This window comes from Dendropsophus ebraccatus, chromosome 10, assembly GCF_027789765.1.
Source record: "Dendropsophus ebraccatus isolate aDenEbr1 chromosome 10, aDenEbr1.pat, whole genome shotgun sequence".
Lineage (NCBI taxonomy): Eukaryota > Metazoa > Chordata > Amphibia > Anura > Hylidae > Dendropsophus > Dendropsophus ebraccatus.
The window spans coordinates 19,164,321-19,182,574 of record NC_091463.1 but is presented as its reverse complement, the minus strand read 5'-3'; the positions used below and the strand labels follow the sequence as shown (position 1 = coordinate 19,182,574).

General features: G+C 46.0%; 1 protein-coding gene across 11 annotated transcripts in view; it reads right to left on the bottom strand.

Moving 5' to 3' along the window:
* The window catches only part of HUWE1 (HECT, UBA and WWE domain containing E3 ubiquitin protein ligase 1), a 70,440-nt gene extending 56,976 nt beyond the window's left edge, over window positions 1–13,464 (bottom strand). For 10 of the 11 annotated variants that reach the window (XM_069986438.1, XM_069986436.1, XM_069986439.1 and 7 more), the window contains exon 1: window positions 13,335–13,464. The gene's annotated coding sequence lies outside the window, so the exon portion shown is untranslated. Of the gene's footprint in view, window positions 1–12,993; window positions 13,178–13,334 lie in introns of those variants that run through there. The other variant, XM_069986430.1, reaches the window with a different exon arrangement.
* Between the last annotated feature and the right edge of the window lie 4,790 nt (window positions 13,465–18,254).

The following is an 18,254-nucleotide window of genomic DNA, read 5'->3' as shown; positions in this document are numbered from 1 at the left end:
TTAAAAAACTAGAGACCATTTGCATCCCTCCAAAAGTGAGCAGGGCTCATGTATGGTAACATGGTGGATTTACTATAATTTATCCCAATTTCTGAAAACGCCAGAGTTCTGCATGCCCTGACTGCCTAACTCTCCAGCTGTGGCAAAACTACAACTCCCAGCATGCCCTGGCACACTGGGAGTTGTAGTTTTGCAACAGCTGCAGAGCCAAAGGTTGGAGATTAGTGCCCCATAGGATGAGAGTTCCCATGACACACAATGTATCCTCACAAATGTGACATTTGATCCATCACAGGCACAGTAAGTCATGTACTACTACCCCCAGCATGTATTACGCAGTCAGTGGCTGATATATGTATATACCTCTGAGGGCGCTGTACCGGGCCAGCCTACGAGGGTCTCCCCCTGCAGACTGTCAGCCCCCAGCTCACACATCCTGCAGTGCTCTGTAAGCTGACTGCTCGACACTCTGCGCCTCCTGCCCGACACTCAACGGCGCTCCGCACTTCCCCCACCCGGCACCTCCCCTCCCCTTCCGCCCGACCGACACCTCGCCGCACTTCCCCGACCAGCACCTTACCTCCCGCCCGACACTGCGCGCCGTGCCGTCCGCTTGACCTGCACCTTCCGCCCGACACTCCATGCTGCGCTGCACTTCACTGCTCGGACCGCAATGATTTTTTTGTAAAAATCTAATTTACGATTTTCACAAAAAATCAAATCGATTCTAACCTTCTTGCCGAATTAATCGAATTAATTAGATTAATCGCCCAGCCCTAGGTTAGGGCCCTATTTCACGGGACGATTATCGTTCGCATAATCGTTAACAATAAACGATCCAAACGACCGCTATTGCGAAAGACCTGAAATCTTTCACCCATTTACATGGAACGATAATCGTTACTTATGATCGTTCTTGCGGTCGTCTTGTCGTTGCTATTGTGTTCGTCACTACTGCCAACGACCGAATGCAGTCTTATTCAATGCAAACAATTTGCGAACGAGCAACAATAAAAATAGGTCCAGGTCTTGTTAAACGATCAACGATTTCTCGTTCGGTTGTTAATCGTTAACTGCTAAATCAACCAAACGATTATCGCTTAGATTCCAACGACTTAACGATAATCTGAATGATAATCGGGGCCCGTACACAGGGCCAGACTGATGTAAAAGCCGAGATTTCCTGATAATGAGCAGTGGATTAGAGGGGGGGGGGGGCCTGGGGAAAGGAAAGGAAAGGCTTTTTGAATGCAGATAATAAACCCAATTACAGAGTTTCTTAAAAATCGCCTGTACTATTGATTTCTGCAAGAAAAAAAAAGGAGACACGACAGTGACAATTTAAAGTTGTTTTTTTTTCCTGTGTAAAAAAATCTGTTGCAAACTTTTATGGTCTGTACACAGAAAGGAATGACGGAACTCCCGGCATTAGTAGGAATTTCATCGCACATGGTCTGTAATTAGGGACCATGCCCGAGACCATGTGGATGCCCTTTTATCCTTGGGAAAACCCCTGTGAGCAGCTGCATAGTCCTTTACTATGACCCTATATAACAGATTGTTTCTAGGATCACAACAGAGGACCAAGCCACAGTTTTAGGCCCTATGTGTGAATTTTATGATTCAAATCAGATGTAGTATAGCGGTGGGCATACACCATATTGATCATGTGCAAAGAATTTCCATAACATGAAATCATCAGGTAGTATGGGGAACAATGTTCAGCAGACCCGTTCATACAGCAACTAAAGGAAATCCAGGGGAGAAGGATCTTCCACTCATGGAGTTAGAGGCCCTGTATATGCTCATAATACTGAGCCATAGGACCCATACAGGCTGTGCATGGTGAGTGACAACCCACAGCTTATTAAATAGTTTCTCAGTATTTTATTGGGCAGGAAGTGTCCTGGATCACTTTATGGCAGACACCACACACCCATGTACACACAGTAACACCTTCAGTCCCTTAGACCGGTCAGGTATCTCATAAGCTGGCCGTGCCCCTTATTATAGGCCTTGTCACATGATGAGTATCCAGCATTAGGTCTGTATAACTATTCAGGAGCACCGCTTATAAACACCAAGGTCTTAAGGCTTGTGCAGAGGATTTACCTGGCGGCTCCACCTTCACAGCACTGGATTTCACTAAGAAAGTCTCCTTTAACCCGGTCTCATTTGCCTAAGGAATATCCCAAAAATACCCAGCCATAGGGAAGAACTACAATTCTCCCAGGGGATTCCTGCAGACTCCAACAATAGACTAGACACCACAATGTACAATGATGGAAAACTACACAGCCCTGTAGCCTCTCTGCACTGGTGACAAGCATATATACAGCTCCTATTTACAATGATGGAGCACTATACTGTCATGTAGCCTCTCTGCACTGACCACACAAGCATATATACAGCTATGTACAGTGATGGAGCACTATACTGTCATGTAGCCTCTCTGCACTGACCACACAAGCATATATACAGCTATGTACAATGATGGAGCACTATACTGTCATGTAGCCTCTCTGCACTGACCACACAAGCATATATACAGCTATGTACAATGATGGAGCACTATACTGTCATGTAGCCTCTGTGCACTGACCACACAAGCATATATACAGCTATGTACAATGATGGAGCACTATACTGTCATGTAGCCTCTCTGCACTGACCACACAAGCATATATACAGCTATGTACAATGATGGAGCACTATACTGTCATGTAGCCTCTCTGCACTGACCACACAAGCATATATACAGCTATGTACAGTGATGGAGCACTATACTGTCATGTAGCCTCTCTGCACTGACCACACAAGCATATATACAGCTATGTACAATGATGGAGCACTATACTGTCATGTAGCCTCTCTGCACTGACCACACAAGCATATATACAGCTATGTACAATGATGGAGCACTATACTGTCATGTAGCCTCTCTGCACTGACCACACAAGCATATATACAGCTATGTACAATGATGGAGCACTATACTGTCATGTAGCCTCTCTGCACTGACCACACAAGCATATATACAGCTATGTACAATGATGGAGCACTATACTGTCATGTAGCCTCTCTGCACTGACCACACAAGCATATATACAGCTATGTACAACGATGGAGCACTATACTGTCATGTAGCCTCTGTGCACTGACCACACAAGCATATATACAGCTATGTACAATCATGGAGCACTATACTGTCATGTAGCCTCTCTGCACTGACCACACAAGCATATATACAGCTCCTATTTACAATGATGGAGCACTATACTGTCATGTAGCCTCTCTGCACTGACCACACAAGCATATATACAGCTATGTACAACGATGGAGCACTATACTGTCATGTAGCCTCTGTGCACTGACCACACAAGCATATATACAGCTCCTATGTACAATGATGGAGCACTATACTGTCATGTAGCCTCTCTGCACTGACCACACAAGCATATATACAGCTATGTACAATGATGGAGCACTATACTGTCATGTAGCCTCTCTGAACTGACCACACAAGCATATATACAGCTATGTACAATGATGGAGCACTATACTGTCATGTAGCCTCTCTGCACTGACCACACAAGCATATATACAGCTATGTACAACGATGGAGCACTATACTGTCATGTAGCCTCTGTGCACTGACCACACAAGCATATATACAGCTCCTATGTACAATGATGGAGCACTATACTGTCATGTAGCCTCTCTGCACTGACCACACAAGCATATATACAGCTCCTATTTACAATGATGGAGCACTATACTGTCATGTAGCCTCTCTGCACTGACCACACAAGCATATATACAGCTCCTATTTACAATGATGGAACATTATACTGTCATGTAGCCTCTCTGCACTGACCACACAAGCATATATACGGCTACTATGTACAATGATGTAGCACTATACTGTCATGTAGCCTCTCTGCACTGGTGACACAAGGGTTAAAGCCTGAATGTGGTTATTAGGCTTCATGTCACATAACATGACTCAGGAATAAGCTGACTATCATGGCCTGTAAGAGCCCGTCAGACCAGCTCCATAAACATAAAATATACGTTGTGGATGTACTGGTCAAGCACCGGTACGATCCTAAAAAATGACTTCTTGGCCACCTAGCGGGGAAGCAGCAAGCCAATAAGTAATAGGAGGCTATTTTGTGACACTCTGGGTCCTGAGCCAGGGACTACGATTTATAACATTAAAGCTTATGCCTATGTCGAGACAAGCCTTGAAAAATGGGTTATCCAGGATTAGAAAATGCACAGTTACTTTGTTGCAAAAACAGCGCCACCTCTGTCCTCAGCTTGTGTGTGGTATTACACTACAGCTCAGGAGAGGCACTGATATGGCTGACATCCTAACCATCTCATCCCACGGTTTATCCATTACATATACATAATAGGCATTTGGACTCCACATCTTGCCCCATTCTACTTCCAGATGTAATGTTTCCGCCGCTGTATACAGGAGGATTCTACTCCGAGCGCCTCCTGAAAACCCTTGAATATGTGTATAAGGGAGGAGTGGGTAAGGGGGGCATTACATCATTATTGCCCCTTATGTTCAGGGTACACATCAGCATCCTGACACAAAGGGATGCCGACATATACTGCTGCAAACACTTTAAAGTAGTCAACTACTGACCACGTTCAGACATTAGCCTCGCATATACAGTAGTACCTTGGTTAAGAGTAACTTGGTTTAAGAGCTCACAGTTTTTCAAAATTGTGACTTGATGTAAGAGCATTGCTTTGGTTTAAGAGCTCCCTGTACTGGGTGGGAGGTGGAGTGGGGGAAGGGCATGGTCTGCATAGCTGGGTCTACAGCACTGTACTCAGGAAGTCTCCGTCACCTTCCAAATCATAGCAGATCCACTTCAGGCTGGGGCTTACATCAGGGGACAGGACTGTGGAGGTAATCTCTCCATAGCTGTAACCCCTCTCTCCCCAGACAGAGAGTGCTGCATGTATGTGCCCACATCTGCCCTGCTCATTCCTTCATGCTCCCTGCAGTCTCTGTCCGCCATTGTGTTTCCCACCCTCTCCATTACTGTACAGTAACTTATATTATCACATATTCTGCTGTTTCTGAATGTTTGTTTCATTAGTTTGACATATTATCCAGAATAATAAATCATTATTTTGGGGTGTATATCATTGATTTCTTATGAGAAAATTTGCTTTGGTTTAAGAGTGGATTTGAATTACAAGCGCGGTCCCGGAACGAAATATGCTCATAATCCAAGGCACCACTGTACTGTTTTAGAGCTCAAAAGGACAGCAGACTGCTCATGTTCAGTCCAAATTGGGGTATTGTCCAACCCAAAGTAAAGGGGAAATCTGACTGACCAATCTTAGAAATTGCTTAAACTTCCACATTGCATTTCCTGCCCATCTTAATACTAATTCATTCTGAGAATTAAAGGGGTACCAGAGAGAAAAAAAAATTGTAATACATTGTAATAACTTTAATTTAATAAAAAAAAAAAAAAAAAAAAAAGTTTTTTTTTTCTCATTTCTGTATTTTCAGTGCCTGGCAGCAATAAGGGGTGACATGGCCGCTCTGCTGCCGAGACAGCTCTAAGCCCTGCAGTTCCCGATCCCTTGCTATGTTCTAGTGATTCTGCACAGTACTATTCATATATACAGTACACAGGGGGAAAAGGCTACCCAACATGTCCTGGTGTCTGGCAGCCTCTGCAGAGGTAAGGAGAACTGCTGTCACCGCTTGCTCTGCTTCTACCTGTGTGGAGGCTGCCGGACACCACCATTTTGTGTACTGTATATAAGAATGCCACCACAAACCTTGGTGGCAGCAGAGGGGCCATGTCTGCCAACAGCTGCCTGGCACCAGAAACGATTTTTTTTTAATCAAAGTTATAATACAAAGTAATACAACTTTATTAAAGCAATCTATTGGCTTTTTTTTTTTACATTCTCCTAAGTACCCCTTTAAATGGTCACTATAGTTTCAAACAACCTCACTCCATGCTATACCCCTATGTGCTTCCTCGTTATTTACTGAAAACGACTCCTTACATCTAGAAATTAGCCCTGAAGTCTTGGCCACCAGGTGTCCCACTTCCCTGCAAACTGCCATGCATTACAGGGGTTGTCCTATCTCCCCCCCTTTCAACTCAGTCCCGTTAAGCTGAACAGACAAGTGACAATCCAGGCCCCCCTAGAGACATGTGGCATGTCAGATGGAGAGACAGAAACAAGTAAAGTCATACTTACCACTCCCGACCACCTGAATCCAGTCACTACCCGACTCATAGGTGAAAGCGGTGGTTGGGACCCTAAGCAACCGCTGTCAACATAATCGTGAGAGAAAGGGGCCAAACATTAAAGGGAACCTGTCACCCCCCGTGCCGGGGTGACAGGCTCCCGACCCCCCGTTAGAGACCCCTATACTTACCTCATCCCGCCGGGTCCCGCTTCTGGATTCGGTCGGGTCCCGGAGATCTCAGCCGCTGCAGCCCGGCGCGCGCGCTGACAGATGAGTCCAACGCTCATAGAGAATGACGGAGCGCTGGACTCTCCTGTCATTCTCTATGAGCGTTGGACTCATCTCTCAGCGCGCGCGCCGGGCTGCAGCGGCTGAGATCTCCGGGACCCGACCGAATCCAGAAGCGGGACCCGGCGGGATGAGGTAAGTATAGGGGTCTCTAACGGGGGGTCGGGAACCTGTCACCCCGGTACGGGGGGTGACAGGTTCCCTTTAAAAGAAAGCAAATTAGCTTTCTTTTGCAATCCCCATCACCTAACAAATGGCAATGGGAATAACCCTTTAGATGTTAGGGAAATTCCATGCCTAGTAAGAGACCCCAGGGCAGAAGACAAAGTTGTGGTGGGGCTTAGCCTGTGCTCTGTAGGGAGGAGGATCTGGGCTGTGTACCTGCAATCTGCAGGCCTGTCTCCATCTCCTAGAGCTGTGGTGGTGAACCTATGGCACTCCGGCTGTTAGGCTACAATTGCCATCTTACTTGAGCAGCCACAGCAATATCTTTGACTGTCCAGGCATGATGGGAATTTTGCAACAGTTGAAATGCCAAAGGTTCCCCCATCCCTGATCTAGAGGATCCACATTGTCCCCGAAAGGTAAATGAAGGTTTCCCTCTCATCTCCATGGCGGTGGTTTAAAGAGAATGTATCATACGGTACTTTTTTTTTTACATTAGCAGATTAGCGCCTGCATAGGGATCCCAGAGCAGCCCTTTATTTTTCTTTTTTTTTTATAAATGCCAGCCACCACGCTTGGCACCCTTCTTTTGTTATGCAGCGGCCCGGCTCTATGTACTGAGGGCGAGCCTGTTGCCCCCAGTGTGACGCGGCTCCATTGATTCTAATGGAGGCGCATCTCAGTGGGGAGGGGATTAAGACACACTGGGGACCAACGGGACCGGTCCAGTGGTACATTTGGTACCTGATGATACATTTGTTTTAAAGTATACACCGCTTTAAGAATTACTGATGTATAAAACTGTGCCGGCGTGGAAAAGCCGGTGCCGCAGTCCTTTTTCGTACCGCAGCCCAGTTCCGTGTACACCATAGTTTTATTCCCGGTTACCGTCCAGGGGTGAAGCACTAGAGGGCCAGCCTCCAGGAAACCCCCTCCCCTCTTTGATGGGGCTCCATTAGAAAAAATTGAGCCGCGTCATAGAGGGGCGTGACGCCTCCAGCACTTCACCCAGAGCCCTGTAGCCGTGAATAAAACTGTGCCATACACGGGTACCAGGCCGGTGCCATTCTATACATGGGTAATACATAAAGGGAATGTACCTGATGGTACATTCACTTTACAGAGTTGCTGTCATATGTGATAAACTAACACGTCAAACACATCAAAAGGTTAACGATGGCAGCGGGTCTTGCTTCTGAGACCCTGAGATAGCGAAAGAGTTGGAGGTTCTGCCGGCCAGTTTCTCTTCTCTCACCAATGGAAACAAACGTGAGCCAAGCACGTGTATTTAAAGTGTTGTTGTCAGTATAACTTTCAAAATCTAAATCATCAGTAGATGTGACATAAAACGTTTGCAATATACTTTTATTTTTTTTGGTATCATGGAAAACACGGCACTTCCGGAAACAGTCAGAAAACAGAGAGGCCTGTGTTTCCCAGGTCATCTGAGCGCTCACAGAGAGAAGGCCGTCAGGTAACGGATATTGAGCCCTGACTCTCTGTACTGGACGGAAATTCTGCGTTTAGTCTGTTTTTTTTTTTTCCAACCAGCACAAGTCAGATAATCTGCCTTCAGGAGACTGGACCTGGATTTCTGGTAAGTACAACTTTGTTTTACAGCATGATAACAAAAAATTATGAATGTATATTGCAAACTTGCTTTATTTCACATTTACTGTTGATTTAGATTTAGAAGTTTATAACGACAGGTACACTTTGAGGAGGAACCAGGAAGCATGACACCGCCAGTCAATGGTTCAGCAATGTATATGGGCAAATACAGAAACAAAAAACTACTTTTAATTATGTTTAAAATGTTGCAAAACTACAACACCCAGCAAGCCCAGACAGTCTAAGGTCTTTGACATGCTGGGAGTTGTGGTTTTGCACCAACTGACAGAGATAAATGAACGTAGAAACGTGACAGAACACAATGGCTGGTTGGTTACGTTATTGAGACATCTAATACTCACACCCAACAATTACCTATACAGGTCAGGCCTGATCAATCGCTTTAGCTGCTGAGTAATCCCCAGCAGATCACTTTCCACCCACAGGTAGAGGTTTGGGTTTCTTCAAGCGTACTTAAGGTCACTCTGTGTTACTGAAATGTGATGCAAGTTCCTATAAGTAAACAGGGTCCCATCCATCTGCCAAAACAACTCTGTTAGCAGCTTATAGGTGGCACGGGTCAGCACAACTGGATAAGTACTGTATAGTATCAGATGGCACTGTTTACAAGCGAAAAAGCCGATAACCACCCAGGCCTATCAGCGCTGTGCTGGTCACAAGTATTTATATGTCTCAATGTCACATAAAACCCCCAGAATGCCAAGCATGTAGACCGGCATCACTGGAGACTGGACGGCAGGACAGTGACATGAACATAGGAGCTCACAATAAGTCATCACTCACCTCCTTCATTGTGCAAATGTTCAAGTGTCCCACAGCGCCTCCAGGAGGAGGAATGTAACGTTACATGGTTACCAATTAAATGAATCACCTGTCGCAAATAAAACAAACATGCCCCGGCCCTTCATTGCAGCAGCTTTCTGTTGAGCCTAGGGCTGAGTTCACACTAGAATAATAGTCACATGTCCTGGCCTGACGCCTGTCACTTCAGGTCAGGCTGGGACTTGCATCTATATATTACAGTGAAAAATGCAGCCGCATTACACTACTGCAACTTCTTTATTAACCTGACATTTTGGGTTTTGTAAACTAGAGGACCCCTTTAAAGGGGTATTAAAAAAAAAAAAACCTGATCACTTAAACCAGGGATGGGGAACCTTCGGTCCTCCAGCTGTTGCAAAACTACAACTCCCATCATGCCTGGACAGCCAAAGGCTGTCCAGGCATGATGGGAATTGTGGTTTTGTAATAGCTGTAGGGACGGAGGTTCCCCAACCCTGACGTAAAGGGTCACTGTTTTATTTTTATTTTTTTATTTTTTTTTGCAGAAATCAATAGTACAGGCGATTTTAAGAAACTTTGTAATTGGGTTTATTAGGCAAATATGCCATTATCTGCATTCAAAAAGACTTTCCCCAGGTCCCCCCCCCTCCCTCCTCTCTCTCATCCACTTCTCATTATCAGGATATCTCGACTCTTTTCCATCGGTCGGGCCTTGTGTAATCTATGGAGAGGGGAGGGGGGAGGAGGGAGATTAGTCGCCAGCAGAGAACAAAGGATTACACGGTGGGAGCTGTGTGAAAGCCGGTATTCAGAGGTCAGAGAGGTCAGTGCTGACTGTCAGAAGAGATAGCCTGGTTATTTAGCTGTAAATTAACTCTTTGTTGTCCTGTTTTGGTGCCTCATCTTCCTCCACCCCTCCCCTCTGCATAGAAATTCATGAAGACAGGGGAAGAGCTTCAAACTGCTTTTTCATGATAAAAATGCATTTTTCGGCTAATAAACCCAATTACAAAGTTTCTTAAAATCGCCTGTACTATTGATTTCTTCCCCCAAAAATTTTTTTTATTACAGTGACACTTTAAATTGATAGGTTCAGCCAAGCGCCGTCTCCCCCTGCCATCTCCTCGCTGCAGGACTTTCTATACAACCTGCCTGTGGAGAATAAACGGTAGGGGGAAGTTTCTAGCGAACAGTGGAGGTCTCAGCAGCCATCAATGGAAACATCTGGTGTGTCTCCGTGACATATCAACATTTTACTATTTCTCTTCTAATGACAGTAACACTAAGAGCCGCACTGCTTGAATAATAAACTGAACCAAAATAATGTGCTGACTTACAAGATAGATCAGAAATTCAATGTATTACCTAGTGATACCCCAGCAATGTTCTAGTGCTAGGAAAGTCCAGATGCAAGACTACAACTCCCATCATGCCTGGACTGCCAAAGCTTTTGCGGCTATGACATGCCAACTATGTCTGCACTGAGCCAACACAACGTAAGGAAGATAGCTGACATGCATGAGGGAGACGGGTGGCACTCCTCACACCCTACCAGCAGGAATAACTACATTCATGGCTGGATGGCTCATGTGTAATCCTGCTATTTCTTCAGTGTCACATCAGGCCATGTGTAAACATCATTTCCTTCTTCATTCTGATTGATGACAAATTAAAGGGCAACTCCATAAAAATTCCTATTTGAATCATTCAAATCATCAATTTTAATCCCTGCACTCTGGCTTTTCGTTGTTTCCTTTCTGTGCTCAAAATAAAAAATAAGGCTGCATACCCCCCTTTCACCAATCCCCCACCCCTCTTGAGGTCACTGTCAGCCATTTGGATTTTTGCAACAAAAAAAATATAAATAAAACCTTTAACAAAAAAAAAAAAAAAAGCTAAACAAAAAATATGGAATGCAAATTAACTAGTTTGAAAAAAAACTATACATATTGTGTAACATTTAAAATCCATAAGACGCATGAACGGTAAGGGCCTACTGTTCTTCATGCATTTTATGGATTATAAACGTGTTACTCCGGTACCCAACCTTTAGTTACCCAGCAAGAGTGGAGCCACTAAACCCCCATAATGTAATCCTGCTGATGGGGTTTAGTGCCCCCAAACCTTACAGCTTGTAACTTGAGTGATAAGCAGCAGTTTCGGGTGCATGCGCATTGCACTGATGACACAGCGGATATTACTCACAGTAGTCACGTGAGGTGTACTCTCATCAGCCTAATATGCACGTCCCCAAAACTGCGAAGAGGCATTGGAAAATAAATATTGAAAGATGTAAGACTGTGGCAATAGTCAGGCTTCTTATAGGCGGTTTTGGTAAACTAACACCCCCCCCCATCTGCATAAAGACACAGTGTCACGTTTTTCTTAAACTGTAGGCAGGATCCATACAAACCTACAGCTGTTACCAACCTAGGAAAACTCTATGTTGCCCATAGTCACTAGATTAGCGTTACCCAAACTCTCCAGCTGTTGCAAAACTACAACTCCCACCAGCCTGACAGCCTTCAGCTGTCTGGACATGATGGAGTTTGTAATATTAGAACAGCTGGAGATCCTCAGGTTGGGAACATTGGTATAGATGGAAGGCAGGCTAATGTTTGTTGGGCCGACAGCTGCCTCTCCTGATCTTTCCATAAACATGCATGTGCTGCCAAGTGTACATACGCTTCTAATGGAGCGGGGGGGGGGGGGGGCTAGGCCGCTGTCACTCACCTATAGACATGACAGGACTCAATAGGCCCAATCCCTCTACTCCCCTATATACATAACAATATGCTGGTTTACCTAAAGAGTATGAGCACCTTAAGTCATCAGAAAGTTGCCCACCCACGTGTTAATAAAATAAAGCTCACCTTCTCCATAGATAGTCCATTGTCAAACCCTTTCACTGTATCACTGGTCAGGTGTATGCAGGACTGTACACACATGGGGACATTATAATACATGGCACAGACATATCTGATACCATGGGCAAACAGCAGTGTTCACTTGTTTTGTCTGTTCACAAGGCAACCCCTGTCTATGTAACCAAGGAGTGGAACAGAAAAAAAAAAAAACACATGCTTCACCAGGAGAACTTCCTACTGCGGAGCTGTAGTTCTCTTATATCGGGCTCACATAGGGAACCGTATTAATACATTCACTCCATCTCTGTAAGTCAGGGAAGAGGAACCTTCAGCCGTCCAGCTGTAGCTAAACTACAATTCCCATCATGTATAGACAAAGCCAAAGCTTTGGCTGTGCAGGCATGATGGGAATTGTAGTTTTGCCATAGGGGAAGGGAGGAAGGACACATAGCAGAACTATGGAAAAGAGGACTGGGATAGCTATAGTACAGATCAGTTCACTATATAAAACCACAGATCGCGTCAGTAATAGAGGGAGATGAGAGCTTCAGTTTTGTGTAAATAAAGTTCATTGAAGGAAAAAAAAAACCAAGACAGTTCTCAGAGCCACAGGGACCGATGTAAAAAGGCTTCAACAAACTTTAATCATACAAAACTGATAAAACACCACAAGGTTCTTACACAGATAGGAAGCAGGCGACCATGAGCTGTCAGTCCGTGTCCGTCCATGGCAGCCATGGAGAGATATTGGGCATATTGTCCTCCTCATCCAACACAATCACCTGGCTGCTGCCAGCGGACAATAGCCGGTATCTCCCCCCCAGTGATGTGTATGCGGAATATTTCTATATGGAGGGGGGGGGGGCTGCCGCTTTAAGAGGCGCGGGGTCACGTGACCACCTCGCCTGATGCAGGGCGACGAGCCGGCACACACCGGCAGAAAAGAGCTGGGTCATGGTCCGCCAGTCAGAGCGCGGGCGGGCGGGGGGGCCGGGGCGCGCGCACACTCACAGCACAGCGGCAGCCGGGAGGTCAGCACGGAAGGCCGAGGCCTAGCGGGTGTGAGGCGGCCCGGCCCGGGAGACGCGGAAGGAGAGGCCCCGAGGCCTGAGAGGAAACCAAACGAGCGAAGGTCGGGCCCGGCTGTGAGGAGAAGCCGCCGGTGCCCGGGCCGCCTCACGGGTGACAGGAATCAGACAGGAGGAGGGGAGGGGGGAGGAGGCCGCCAGGGCTGGAGTGAAGCGCCGGGAATAGACAAGAGGCCGCCCCCGTGTGTCAGCTGCCCCGGCTCTACCGCTCCGCCACCGCCTACACGTCACCTCCGTCACCCCACAACCTCCGGGGCCGGTTACCTGGTCGGTCAGCAGCTTCAGTTCCGAGCTCCAGCCGCCTCCGCCATCTTAAAACAAGCCAAAGCCCCCTACTGACTGCTGGACCCCTGAGCGCAAGAGCCGCGGCACCAGGTCTCGCGAGAATGCGCAGGTTCCGCCCACCACCGCCTCCTCCTCCGTCTGCTTCAGGCTGTAGCCTCGCGAGATGTTGCCTCCTCCCCCCCCTCTTTCACGCCTTCTGAGCGCTCTGCGGGAGATCTCGCGAGGTCACGCGGAATTTCCCAATTGCTAATCTCGCAAGAACGTTCGCCACGCCCCCTTCTCTCCGTATAGTGTAGAGATGCGCGGCGCGGTTGGAGAACTCTCGCGATATTTACAGTTGACAGCAGCATGGACGGGATTTGGAGTGAAAGGAGGAAGTGTAGGGTGATGGGCGACGCATTGCTTCTATGTACTGCTGCCTCCACCTATGGGCTTATATCTCTACTTATATATAAATGCAGTTAACTCATTTTAACCTCTTCCTGCCCACATTGATTTTTATTATTTCTTTTTCCTCTCACCTTTTAAGATCCATAACACTTTTATTTTTACATTGTCTTTTTTTTTGTTTTATGTCTATGGATTGTGGCATCTGTGGGGTTAAAGGGGTAGTTCAGCAAGATAATTGTTTCAGCTCAACTGGTGTCAGAAATCTCCAGTCTTCCAGTACTTATCAGCTGCTGTATGTCCTGCAGGAAGTGGTGTATTCCTTCCAGTCTGACACAGTGTTCTCTGCTGCCACCTCTGTCCATGTCAGGAACTGTCCAGAGCAGTAGCATATCCCTATAGAAAACCTCTCCTGCTCTCCAGACTGGAAAGAATACTAGGAATTACCCTACACAAGCATCTACTGCGGCTCTAAATTCTGAATTACAAATCTCTGGCACTTTCTGGCACCAGTTGATTTAGGAGAATTTTTTTTTTGCTGAACTACCCTTTTAAACCATCGGCATCAAAGTGTCAGTGACAATGACAGTGTCAGCTCCAGATAGCACCCGTTACCTACCTGTTATGGAGCAGCCGGGTAATGCTACATTTACACGGAACGATTATCGGGCGAATTTTCGCGATAACGATCGAATTCGAACGGTAATCGTACGTGTAAACACTGCGAACGATCGATAAATCGTTCATTTTGATCTTTTAACATGTTTTTAAATCGTCGTTCGTAAAAAATTAGCCTATCGTTCCATCTAAACAGTCGTCGCACGAAAGTCCGGCCGCCGGAACGGAGCGGCTGCGGCGGCGGGGGTGGCGATCGGGGCGGCGCAGGGGGCTGCGGTTGACCGTGGGGCCGGGCTGCGGATGAGCGGGGGGCCGCGCTGTGGGCGGGCTAGGCTGCGGGCGCACGATCGCAAAACGATTTTTCCGTACAATATATCGTACCGTCTAAACGCTGATCGTTATGAAAAAAAATTTGTTAATCGTGCAATCGGGCCAATTATCGCTCCGTGTAAACTTAGCATAAGGGTCTATTTACACAGAAAGATTATCTGACAGATTATCTGCCAAAGATTTGAAGCCAAAGCCAGGAATTGATTTGAAAAGAGAAGAAATCTCAGGCTTTCCATTATGACCTGATCTCTGTTTATAGTCTGTTTCTGTCTTTGGCTTCAAATCTTTGGCAGATAATCTGTCAGATAATCTTTCTGTGTAAATGGACCCTTATGCTAAGTTTACGCGAGGCGATTATTGGCCCGATCGTACGATTAACGATTTCAAAGTAACCATTTTTTTTATAACGATCAGCGTTTAGACGGTACAATATATCGTACGGAAAAATCGTTTTGCGATCGTGCGCCCGCAGCCCCCTGCGCCGCCCCGATCGCCACCCCCGGCCGCCGCTCCAATCACCACCCCCCGCCGCCGCTCCGATCGCCCTCACCGCCATGGCCAAGAGCATACGTTATCTGCTCCGCGCAGCAGGTCTTCCGACATCCCCGACTCCCATTTTCAGCGCATTGATTGGCTGAAGAGATGATTGGCTGAAGAGATTCAGCCAATCAGTGCTCCGCTTCAGCACTGATTGGCCGGGGATCTCGAAGACCTGCTGCTCTTGGCCGCAGCGGTGGGGGCGATCGGAGCGGGTGGGGGTGGCGATCGGAGCAGCTGCAGGGGTGTCGATCGGGGCAGCGGGGGTGGCGATCGAGCTGACGCATAGGGCCCGAGCTGCGAGCGGGGGGCTGGGCGGCCAGACTATCGCGCGACGACTGTTTACACGGAACGATCGGCGAATTGTTTGCGATCGAAAATTCGCCCGATAATCGTTTCGTGTAAACGTAGCATTAGCTGTCCATTGACTTGGTAACCTGACACCCAGGAGACATAATCAGCATCATCTCCATGCACCTGTGCTGCTTTCATAGACTCGCATGTGTCCCTGAGCCTAGGTTTCTGTAATATAAAAAGTAATAATTCTATCTCTGCTTGCTGCAGGCATATGTATGTACCTGTCTCTGTGTCACAGTTCTGTATATTGTAAGTGTTATAGATGTTCTTAGAGTCTGGATGGAACTATAATGTATTCATTCACAGTCAGCAAGCAGAGATCTAAACCTACACGACACCTCCACACCCGGTAAACAGATGCCGCACATAGCTACACCATGCACGCATCAGCTCTGCTACATCATCAGCTAGTATGGGATACATATTGGGATGATGTGATGCAAAATCAGTGAAGAAAACAGTCCTGTGTTTACTGTGCAATAGTGATGACAGCAGTGGGCAGGAAAGAAAGCTAAGGGGGCAAGTACGCAAACAGACCAATCAGCGAGATGCATGATGGGAAATGTAGTTTCCTATCTTGGATATAGATCGGCTTTTAGAAAAACTTGTAACTCAGGAATGGCAGCAGCTAGAAAGACAGAAGACGGCTCAAAATACTCGGGGTCTTTGTGAGTAAGACCTGCCAGCATTAAATTTTTTCGTTCTTAGGTGGATAACCCCTTCAACCCCTTGCCGCAAAATGATATTCCAAGAACGTCATGTAAAGCAGGTAGTTCCTGCAACATGATGTTCCTGGAACGTAATGCTTTCCCTGCCTCCCCCCCGCTGTCCCTAGTGGCGATCGGGTAGGAGGAGGCTGTCTCACACATCCTCCTCCCGCTGCCCCATAGGCGCCACGGTCCGTGGGACCGCAGCATCTATGGGGAATCCGGAGAAAAACCCGCTCCCTCTGACCCCCCCGGAGTGGCGCGAGCGATTGCACAGCTCCAGGGGGTAACCATAGCAACCCAGACGCTGCCCAATGCGTCTGGGCTGCATTGGATTATAATGATCAGGCTCCAGCACTGAGGCAGGGACCTGATCGTGTGATTGAGCTGTCAATGTACTGACAGCTCATTCACTCTATAATACATTACAGCACTGGTCATGTGCTGTAATGTATTATATATACACCTGCAAAAGTGAAAGTGAAAAAAACACACGCACATACATACATAAATAAATATACACATTTCCCATCTCCCTTTATAATTGATCCCCTATGAATAAAATACATATATTTGGTAATGCTGCGTCTATTAACCCGTTACATTATCCGGCTCGATTAACGCCGTAAAAAAAAAAAAAAAACTAACCAAAATTACTTTTTTTTATTAATTCCCCCTTTCTAAAAAAATATAGATAAAAGCTATCAAAACATCACATGTACCCAAAAGGTGCTCCACTAAAAACGTCAGCTTATGCTGCAAAATAAAATCCCTCACATAACTCCATAGGCGGAAAAATAAACATATTACTGCTCTTACAATATGCAAGACACAAACAGTATTTATAGTATAAATGCCATAAACTATAACAAAAGCTATATAAAATGGACATCGCTGCAATCGTACCGACCTGACGAATAACAATAACGTCATATGTGACATATAGTAAATGCCATACAAAAAAAAGTGTGAACAGCTGCTAAATTGTGTTTTGAATTCGTACCACCTCATAAAAAATTAAATAAAAAATCAGGGTGTCACATGTCCCCCAGAATGGTACAGATGGAAACATCAACTTGTCTTACACAAATATTTTGGCACCACAAGGCCTCTGTGACATGGTATAATGGCTAAAAAAACTGAAATAAGGAAAGACCCCAAAATTCCCCAGGTCTCTGTCATGTCTGCGGCCTGTGGTTGAGTCAGGTGACGCACTGCGGCCGCATATGGGGGGTTTCTAGAAACACTGGAATAAGGGGAATAAATAGTGAGCGGTATTTCTCAGTTAATAAAGGTTAACAAACTTATGAAATGTTACTTTGAATACTTTGAGGGGTGCAGTTTTTTTTACAGTGGAGGGATTTATGGTGGTAACTAACATACAGGCCCCACAAATCCACTTCAGAACTGAACTGGTCCCTAATAAAATGAGAATTTGAAATTTTCCTGAAAATTTTAAAAATCGCTGCAAAATTTCAAAGTCCTCTAACATTCTAAAAAGTAAAAGGACGTTCACCAAATGACGTCACCATAAAGTAGACATGTTGTAGATGTTGCAGTAATAATTAGTTCATGTGGCATGACTATCTTTCTTAGGAAAAGAGAATTTTGAATATAAAGAAACGTGTTTTTTTACAAAAAAAAACTAATGAGTTTATCAACCAAAATATACCACAAACATAAAGAGGAATATGTCACGAAAAAAACAAACTCAGAGTAACCGCGATAATTACAAAGGATCGCAGAGTTATCACTACATCACTGTCTCAGGCCAGATTTGAAAAATAGTCCCTGGGCATTAGGGCCATAACAGGCTGCAGGGGCAAGGGGTTAATGACCCCCCCCCCCCCCCCACACACACACACACACACACCTACATTCCTCCCCTTTCCACTAGGTGTTTCACTTCTCTGCAATCCACTGTCCACTGCCTGTTGTTAGGGGAAATCTGTCTCTTGTAAAA